Source organism: Hyla sarda, chromosome 3, assembly GCF_029499605.1.
Source record: "Hyla sarda isolate aHylSar1 chromosome 3, aHylSar1.hap1, whole genome shotgun sequence".
NCBI classification, from domain to species: domain Eukaryota; kingdom Metazoa; phylum Chordata; class Amphibia; order Anura; family Hylidae; genus Hyla; species Hyla sarda.
Genome location: NC_079191.1, coordinates 284,597,741 through 284,607,485, shown reverse-complemented (window position 1 = coordinate 284,607,485; position 9,745 = coordinate 284,597,741). Strand labels below are relative to the sequence as shown.

The 9,745-nt window shown below is 44.8% G+C and overlaps 1 non-coding gene across 1 annotated transcript; it reads left to right on the top strand.

Moving 5' to 3' along the window:
• The first annotated feature begins 8,591 nt into the window (after positions 1-8,591).
• Positions 8,592-8,778, top strand: LOC130363276 (U2 spliceosomal RNA). Its single transcript, XR_008891777.1, has one exon. It is a non-coding gene; the product is annotated as a U2 spliceosomal RNA (small nuclear RNA).
• The last annotated feature ends 967 nt before the right edge of the window (positions 8,779-9,745 follow it).

Genomic DNA, 9,745 nt, shown 5'->3' with positions numbered 1-9,745 from the left:
TGTTTGGTAGATAAAGGGTCCGTTTTTAGTTCCATAGAATTTGTACCGAACACTGATGATTTTTCCTCGGGTCCCAAAAAACGGCCGCCGCCTTGTGGTCGGCGAACGACGACCACCCGTACGAATGGAATGGAGAGGTGTCTGCGGTTAACCACAACTTTCCAATTGGGGCCAAGAGGTTAACCAGCAGATGGATCCATCACATTTTACTTAACTGAACTACACCTTAAAGGCTAGGAATTATTTAGTAGGGCATATGTCTCATTGTGGCATGTTGTCATATAAAATTAACATGATGATTGGGAGCACTAATCTAAAAATACGTTGCATACATGATTACACTGTATACATGTCAGTATTTTGATAAAGAATGATTTCATTTACTTTGTAAGGGGTAGTGGGTGAACTGTTATTTTTCTGTTCCAGAACTGTAGGAGGAATATATCATTGTATGTAGATTATATTTTTGGTCTTAATTTGTCACAGTTACTTTAATTAGTGACTTTTTTTGCAACCTTTCAAGTAGAGGATTTTCTCATGGTTGTGTAGGTATGTCAAAATCAAGTTGTTTTTCTGCAGTGTTCAGGAATTTATCATGTGTGACTTTTGGGTAAAATCTTGGGTTAAATCTTTTAAAAAGTTGCAAAGTTCCAAATATGTTCCTCCAAAATGAGATGGGATTACACAGGCACTGACAGACCATTCACAGCAGGATAGATATTTCCCTGTTGAACACCAACCGCTTCATCATGCCTGATGAAGCGGTTGGTGTTCAACCGGGAAACGCATTGCATCTTGGGAGTAAAGTTTTCTTTTACCTGATCCTGCTGTGAACAGTCTGTCAGCACCTGATCTATGTAGATTACATAGAGCAATTACCTATAGTGACGTTACTATACCATGGGGGTGCTTTTCCTTTTTTCTCTAGTCCTGACCTGGCTAACAAAATTGGTTGTTGACCCGATGTCTAAAAAGTCTCATAATGGCCCAGATTTATTAAAATGTGTGAGAGAGAAAATGGAGTGATTTTCCCAAAACAACCAATCGCAGCTCAGCTTTCACTTTATCAGAGCTCGATAGCTGAGCTGTGATTGGTTGATGTGGGGAAATCAATCCATTATTTTCTCTCACACAGTTTGATAAATCTGGGCCAATGTGTACTAGCACCATATTTATCATGTCATGCAACCATTTCATAAATTTGGTGCACATACACATTGCCACCACAGAAATGAAAGGTGTGGGAAAAATTGTTCACTCGATAAATTCCCCCCTGTATTCTAATAGTCACTTTAAATGCACATTTTGCATGTGAGAAACTGCTCATGCAAACACCTGTCACTATTTGGATTCCATATGTGTTTATCAGACAGTGGGCCTGCATGTTCGCATGTGGTAGTTGTCAGAATTCTGGTGTGCTAACCTTGGGGAAGAAAAAGGTATTGGGGAGAATTCATCAAGCTGTGCTTACATACACGACTTACGTACAACAACCCCCCGACATGCATTGACACACGATGCTTTTATATGTCGGGGCCATCGCATTAACTGCTATCCGACAGCGCAAAATGCTGAAGCTGCTGTCGGATAGCAGTTTAAGCATCCCGGACAGGTTCGCTTACCTATCCCCGCTGCTCTGGGTCCACTTCGCGATCCTCCGGTGTCTTCTGTATCTTCTCCAGGGTCCGGGCCTCGCTTTCTGGCGTTGTTATTACGTCGCTACGCACGCCGTGCCGGCGCAGCAGCGTAATAACGTCACTAGAAAGCGAGGCCCGGACCCTGCAGAAGATGCAAAAGAAGCCGGAGGATCCCAAAGAAGATGCCGGAGCAGCGGGACAGCATCGGGAGCCCCTGGGACAGCATCGGGAGCGATGAGGTTGCCGTCCGGAGCGGCGGGGACAGGTGAGTATAACTTCCTATACTTTACATTGCACGAATCCCTCAACATACGATGGATTCGACAAACGATGGGTCGTTTGGAACGAATTACCATCGTATGTTGAGGGACCACTGTACACTGTTTTCCATGGTGTGTTTCTCACGTGTGACACATTTATCATACTATCACAATTTTGATAAATTTGGCATACATAAGCAAAAACACTTTTTTGCATGCATAAGCATTAAGCATAAACCAAGAAATGACTTCAGAACACTACTTTTTTCCCCTAAATGTACTAACCCATTTTTTGTATGTTTTTTTTCTCATTTCAGTTCCGTGTATGCAAAGGACTACTTCGGACTACGGTGACCAGCATTTTTTTTTGTTAAATATTAATAAAATGGTCAATGAAGGCTCGTGGGGGAGTGTTTTTTTATTTTTTATAAAAATGTTTTAATGTGTGTTTTTTATATTTTATTTTTTTATTGACAGGCTTAGTAGTGGAAGCCATCTAATAGACGGAATCCATTACTAAGCTGGGACTTAGCGGTAGCCCCAAAAACAGCTAGGGCTAACCAACAATTATTACCCCAGTACCCAACTCCACAGGGGTGCCGGCAAGAGCCGGTACCAACAGGCCCAGAGCTTCAAAAATGGTGCTCCTGGGCCTAGGCAGTAATAGGCTGGTGTTATTTAGGTTGGTATCTGGCTGAGAATGAAAATATGGGGAACCACACACATTCTTTGCATAAATAATTAAATAATAATAATAACATTTAAAAAAAAAGCATAGGGTTCCCCATATTTTCATTCTCAGCACAATACCAACCAAGCAGCAACAGCCTGACAATACCAGGGTGGATTAGGACCATTGTTACTGGCCCTTCCCATCCTAAATAACGCACAGCCTGTTACCACCTAGGCCTAGGAGTGCCATTATTGACGCTCCGGGCCTGTTGGTACCGCTGTCCCAATATTAATTCCCCCCACAAACGAGACCAGCTCCATCTTGAGGGTCAAACAGGAATGAATTTAATGTGGCTACCTGCCCGGTATTTATGCAGGTCTCCACCAGGTGGATTCTCCCCTAGGGGACCTGATAGAAGACTGTAAAACATAGTGGACGGTAGCCAATCGCAGTGGGTTCAACATAAGCGCTTCCCACTTTACCCATACCTCCCTCCTCTCTATCCCCCAGACAACTGGGAAGAAATCCAATTATCTCCCAGGACGAAGAAATCCAATTATCTCCCAGGACAGAGACAATCACCCTCCCAGAACACAACAAGAAAACACATTGAAAAATATAAAAAACGAAATAGAAGGCGGGCGGCAGCTTCCAGCGGTGTTTGGTAGATAAAGGGTCCGTTTTTAGTTCCATAGAATTTGTACCGAACACTGATGATTTTTCCTCGGGTCCCAAAAAACGGCCGCCGCCTTGTGGTCGGCGAACGACGACCACCCGTACGAATGGAATGGAGAGGTGTCTGCGGTTAACCACAACTTTCCAATTGGGGCCAAGAGGTTAACCAGCAGATGGATCCATCACATTTTACTTAACTGAACTACACCTTAAAGGCTAGGAATTATTTAGTAGGGCATATGTCTCATTGTGGCATGTTGTCATATAAAATTAACATGATGATTGGGAGCACTAATCTAAAAATACGTTGCATACATGATTACACTGTATACATGTCAGTATTTTGATAAAGAATGATTTCATTTACTTTGTAAGGGGTAGTGGGTGAACTGTTATTTTTCTGTTCCAGAACTGTAGGAGGAATATATCATTGTATGTAGATTATATTTTTGGTCTTAATTTGTCACAGTTACTTTAATTAGTGACTTTTTTTGCAACCTTTCAAGTAGAGGATTTTCTCATGGTTGTGTAGGTATGTCAAAATCAAGTTGTTTTTCTGCAGTGTTCAGGAATTTATCATGTGTGACTTTTGGGTAAAATCTTGGGTTAAATCTTTTAAAAAGTTGCAAAGTTCCAAATATGTTCCTCCAAAATGAGATGGGATTACACAGGCACTGACAGACCATTCACAGCAGGATAGATATTTCCCTGTTGAACACCAACCGCTTCATCATGCCTGATGAAGCGGTTGGTGTTCAACCGGGAAACGCATTGCATCTTGGGAGTAAAGTTTTCTTTTACCTGATCCTGCTGTGAACAGTCTGTCAGCACCTGATCTATGTAGATTACATAGAGCAATTACCTATAGTGACGTTACTATACCATGGGGGTGCTTTTCCTTTTTTCTCTAGTCCTGACCTGGCTAACAAAATTGGTTGTTGACCCGATGTCTAAAAAGTCTCATAATGGCCCAGATTTATTAAAATGTGTGAGAGAGAAAATGGAGTGATTTTCCCAAAACAACCAATCGCAGCTCAGCTTTCACTTTATCAGAGCTCGATAGCTGAGCTGTGATTGGTTGATGTGGGGAAATCAATCCATTATTTTCTCTCACACAGTTTGATAAATCTGGGCCAATGTGTACTAGCACCATATTTATCATGTCATGCAACCATTTCATAAATTTGGTGCACATACACATTGCCACCACAGAAATGAAAGGTGTGGGAAAAATTGTTCACTCGATAAATTCCCCCCTGTATTCTAATAGTCACTTTAAATGCACATTTTGCATGTGAGAAACTGCTCATGCAAACACCTGTCACTATTTGGATTCCATATGTGTTTATCAGACAGTGGGCCTGCATGTTCGCATGTGGTAGTTGTCAGAATTCTGGTGTGCTAACCTTGGGGAAGAAAAAGGTATTGGGGAGAATTCATCAAGCTGTGCTTACATACACGACTTACGTACAACAACCCCCCGACATGCATTGACACACGATGCTTTTCGGGGCCATCGCATTAACTGCTATCCGACAGCGCAAAATGCTGAAGCTGCTGTCGGATAGCAGTTTAAGCATCCCGGACAGGTTCGCTTACCTATCCCCGCTGCTCTGGGTCCACTTCGCGATCCTCCGGTGTCTTCTGTATCTTCTCCAGGGTCCGGGCCTCGCTTTCTGGCGTTGTTATTACGTCGCTACGCACGCCGTGCCGGCGCAGCAGCGTAATAACGTCACTAGAAAGCGAGGCCCGGACCCTGCAGAAGATGCAAAAGAAGCCGGAGGATCCCAAAGAAGATGCCGGAGCAGCGGGACAGCATCGGGAGCCCCTGGGACAGCATCGGGAGCGATGAGGTTGCCGTCCGGAGCGGCGGGGACAGGTGAGTATAACTTCCTATACTTTACATTGCACGAATCCCTCAACATACGATGGATTCGACAAACGATGGGTCGTTTGGAACGAATTACCATCGTATGTTGAGGGACCACTGTACACTGTTTTCCATGGTGTGTTTCTCACGTGTGACACATTTATCATACTATCACAATTTTGATAAATTTGGCATACATAAGCAAAAACACTTTTTTGCATGCATAAGCATTAAGCATAAACCAAGAAATGACTTCAGAACACTACTTTTTTCCCCTAAATGTACTAACCCATTTTTTGTATGTTTTTTTTCTCATTTCAGTTCCGTGTATGCAAAGGACTACTTCGGACTACGGTGACCAGCATTTTTTTTTGTTAAATATTAATAAAATGGTCAATGAAGGCTTGTGGGGGAGTGTTTTTTTTATTTTTTATAAAAATGTTTTAATGTGTGTTTTTTTTATTTTATTTTTTTATTGACAGGCTTAGTAGTGGAAGCCATCTAATAGACGGAATCCATTACTAAGCTGGGACTTAGCGGTAGCCCCAAAAACAGCTAGGGCTAACCAACAATTATTACCCCAGTACCCAACTCCACAGGGGTGCCGGCAAGAGCCGGTACCAACAGGCCCAGAGCTTCAAAAATGGTGCTCCTGGGCCTAGGCAGTAATAGGCTGGTGTTATTTAGGTTGGTATCTGGCTGAGAATGAAAATATGGGGAACCACACACATTCTTTGCATAAATAATTAAATAATAATAATAACATTTAAAAAAAAGCATAGGGTTCCCCATATTTTCATTCTCAGCACAATACCAACCAAGCAGCAACAGCCTGACAATACCAGGGTGGATTAGGACCATTGTTACTGGCCCTTCCCAGCCTAAATAACGCCAGCCTGTTACCACCTAGGCCTAGGAGTGCCATTATTGACGCTCCGGGCCTGTTGGTACCAGCTCTTGGGGGTTAGAGCTAGTTGTTTTTGTGGCTAACGCTAAGCCCCGGCTTAGTAATCGATTCCGTCACTACTAATCCTGTTAAGAAAAATAAACAATTTTTAAAAAAAAACACGTTTAAAAAATTTTTATTCCAAAAAATACTCCCCCACAAGCCCTCGTTAACCATTTTATTAATATTAAACCAAAAACACGGGAGTTGTAATTTAGCAACAGCAAGCCTCCAGTTTAGCAACATCTGGAAGCACCCTGTTCCTAAACTACAACTCCCATCATGGTAGTTGTAGTTTAGCAACAGCCAGTGAAGCCCACTTATCTCCCACCACCTGCACCACACGACTACAGCTCCCAGCATGTTCTCATTGTAAAGGCATGCTGGGAGTTGTAATTGTAAGGCGCAGGCTGGTGGGAAATTGTGCGGGCGGGTGAAAGGGAAGTTTTTCACCCACTCGCACATTTCCCACCTACCTGCGCCCCATGACTACAACTCCCAGCATGCCCTTACAGCAAACACATGCTAGGAGTTGTGTGGTGTGAGGGCGGTGGGTGATAGATATGGGCAGGCGGTGGGGAGCGGAGCCGGCCGGGAAACATGAATATAATACTATGGTATTGTCCTTTCATATACCCCGCCTGGAGCTGTGATTGGCCGAGGGGTCTAGGCCAATCACAGCTTCAGGAGGGAAAAATTAAACCACAATGCCGTAGTTTCATATTCCTGTGAGCGGGCCGGGGAGCGGAGAGCTTGTCACCTGCTCGCAACTCACAACTACCACTCCCGGCATGTCCTTACTTTAAGGGCATGCTGGGATTTGTAGTAATGCGGCTCAATTGACAAGCGCTATTCTCCCCGGTGGGCTTCCATGAATATGAAACTACGGCACTGTAGTTTCAGATTTCTCTCCAGAAGCTGTGATTGGCCGAGACCCCCTGGGCCAATCATAGTTCCAGGCGGAGAATATGAAATTACAATACTGTAGTAATAAAATCCAGGTTTCCAGCTGGCCAGCTCCACTCCCCACCACCCGCCAGCATCTATCACCCCCTGCCCCCTGCATACACCCACAACCCGTAGTGTGTCAATGCGTTGCCCCCGCCCCCCCCCCCCCCCCATATACCACCTGCTGCCCGCCCGCATTTACCCCCGCCAGCTAGCTACTGCAAGACTACATCTCCCAGCATGTCCTCACTTTAAGGACATACTGGGAGTTGTAGTCTTACAATAGTGGGTGGAAGGTGGTATATGCGGGCAGCCAGTGATAGATGCGGGGAATAAGTGATGGATGCGGGTGGCCAGCGGGTGTTAAATGCAGGTGGGACTTTTTCTAAGCCAACTTTTTTTGTGTAAATTTGTGACTTTTTAGGCAGTTTGCAACCTTTTTTGCGACTTTTAATTAAAAGAGCAGTTAGTAAATCCCTGCCTGCAGCTAAGTTAAAAACAGATCTCGTGTAAAACAGCTGGATTGTAAGAATTTGCGCAGGCCGGCGTACCACTAAAGTCGCAAAAAAAGTTGCACGTGCAACTTTTTTATACCAAAAATCATGTGTAAATCTCTTGATAAATTCCCCCTATTGGCTTTGAATACCTAGAAGTGGCATATTATTGACTGAAGGACATGCACTATGCCACCACACTGAGTGGGAGCAGAGGCTTTGGTAACTGTTCAGAAAGCTGGAATTTTGATGCCAAGAGTTAGGAGTAAGAAGACTTGATAATTGGCCTTGTTGTTGGAAAGTTCAGGGGTTTTACAAAATAACTAGAACATGGACATTTCCTGACACACCTGTCATCACTGGTAACATCCTCTTTTTTCTCAGTTACATACCTTATATAATTGTTGATAAACTTTATTACTTGTGCTGTTCTAAAAATCTGTTTATTTTAAGGGGCATGATCTGTTCCAACAGAGAATGATTATTGTTGTGCACCTGGTATGGGCATCTGTGACCTGAGTTGATGGCTGTTTCCTTAGGACATCTCAGTATGCATAGACTGCAAAACATCTGCAGACAGAAGTAGCTGTGGTCAAAAGTCAAAGCTTGACACAAGGGACAGAAGAAACTACTTCCCCGTCATCCTATGATTGTTGTATCAGATTGTAATTAATGGCATGCTCTGGCTTCACTCTTCTTTATGGCTGAATGTATTGCTCTTCCTTCTAAGCATTGAACTCAAACTGTTTGTTTACTTAAATTTCCTCACTCTCTATTTCTTCCCTCTATGTATATTCATGTTTTCCCGATGCCTATCTCACACCTGATATCATTGATTAGCTAGCACATTGATCATATATTATATAGCTCTGGTCATTTATTGACCTTGGTCAGTGATGGCTAACCTATGGCACGCGTGTGTTAGGATTCGGCAGGCTGGAGGTGGATCCTCTGTGTCAGCGAGGGATTGGCGTGGACCATACCAGTGGACGGTTCTAAGTTGCTACTGGTATTCACCAGAGCCCGCCGCAAAGCGGGATGGTCTTGCTGCGGAGGTAGCAACGAGGTTGTATCCATCGGTAACGGCTCAACCTTCTCGGCCTTTTGGCTAAGATCAAGTGTAGTATCTGTTCTTATCAGTTTTCATGCCGGTGGCAAACTACGCCGGTATGGAACTGGTGGGGATGGGTGCTGCATGGAGTATGCAGGTGTACCAGGGCTTTCTGGGGCTGGTTCTGAGGAATCAGCTCGACGGCAGCCCCGATGTGACCTGTTCCCTCAGGGTCTCGCCATGAGGCTGAGAGGGTCTAGAGCCGAGGTACTTTTGTGCCTCGGGGAGTGGTGACCCCGAGGTGCCGAAACTCACTGGGAGTATTGGCTCACTGAGTTGAAGCACGGGCACCATAATCTCTTCACCTTGTGGCACTCACCTCTTGATTCCCGGCCTTCTGGCTAGGCTCAGAGAAATTTTTATAGATCCAGCCAGATGTCCGGGCAGTATATCTGCACACATTCACTTATTTATTTCTTTTTGTCTCACTGTGTCACTTTTTGCGTGTTGTGTGTTCACAGGATTTGTCAGGATGTGGTAGTCCTTCTGGGTGTCCCTCCTGGTGGTCTAGGGGAGGTGTGTGTGGCCATTAGGTTCCGCACCTCCCTGCAAACAACCCGGGTACTCCTGCTTTGGCAGGGTACCTACCGTTATCGGCTCTGCGGGCAGATACCTTGGCTAACGCCAAGGGGGATGCCGGGAGCATTTGTGGTCCCCTAGTGGCTTCGGCGAAAAGGGACATCGAACCTGGAACCTCGCAGGTACCTTTTGGTTCGGAGGTGAAGGGTAAGGTTTGTTGGGGGGCCTCTCTCCTGTCGGAGAAGGGCTTGCGATAGACCGCATCCTTTGTGCACGTTTTTTTAGTGTAACACGTTTGCACTTTTTCTTGCACTTTGGGTGAATCGAGAGCACGTTCCTCGGCTTTAAAAAAAAAAAAAACAGAGTCCAAGAAGGCCACAGAAGAGAAGGAAGAGTTGGCAGAAGGAGAAATCCGCACAGGCACAGTGAGACGTGGAGAAGCAGACTTCACACCAAGAGACGCCACTCCCATGTGAGCTGGGTGCGTGCGTGCGTTTCCCAGACGCGGAGATCGAATAGGGCAGTCCACTAGGAAATGTTCGGTACTAGCGCAGTACAGGCATAAATTTTTATCTCTGCGACAAGACCTCTCCTCATGAGTCAGGCGAGACC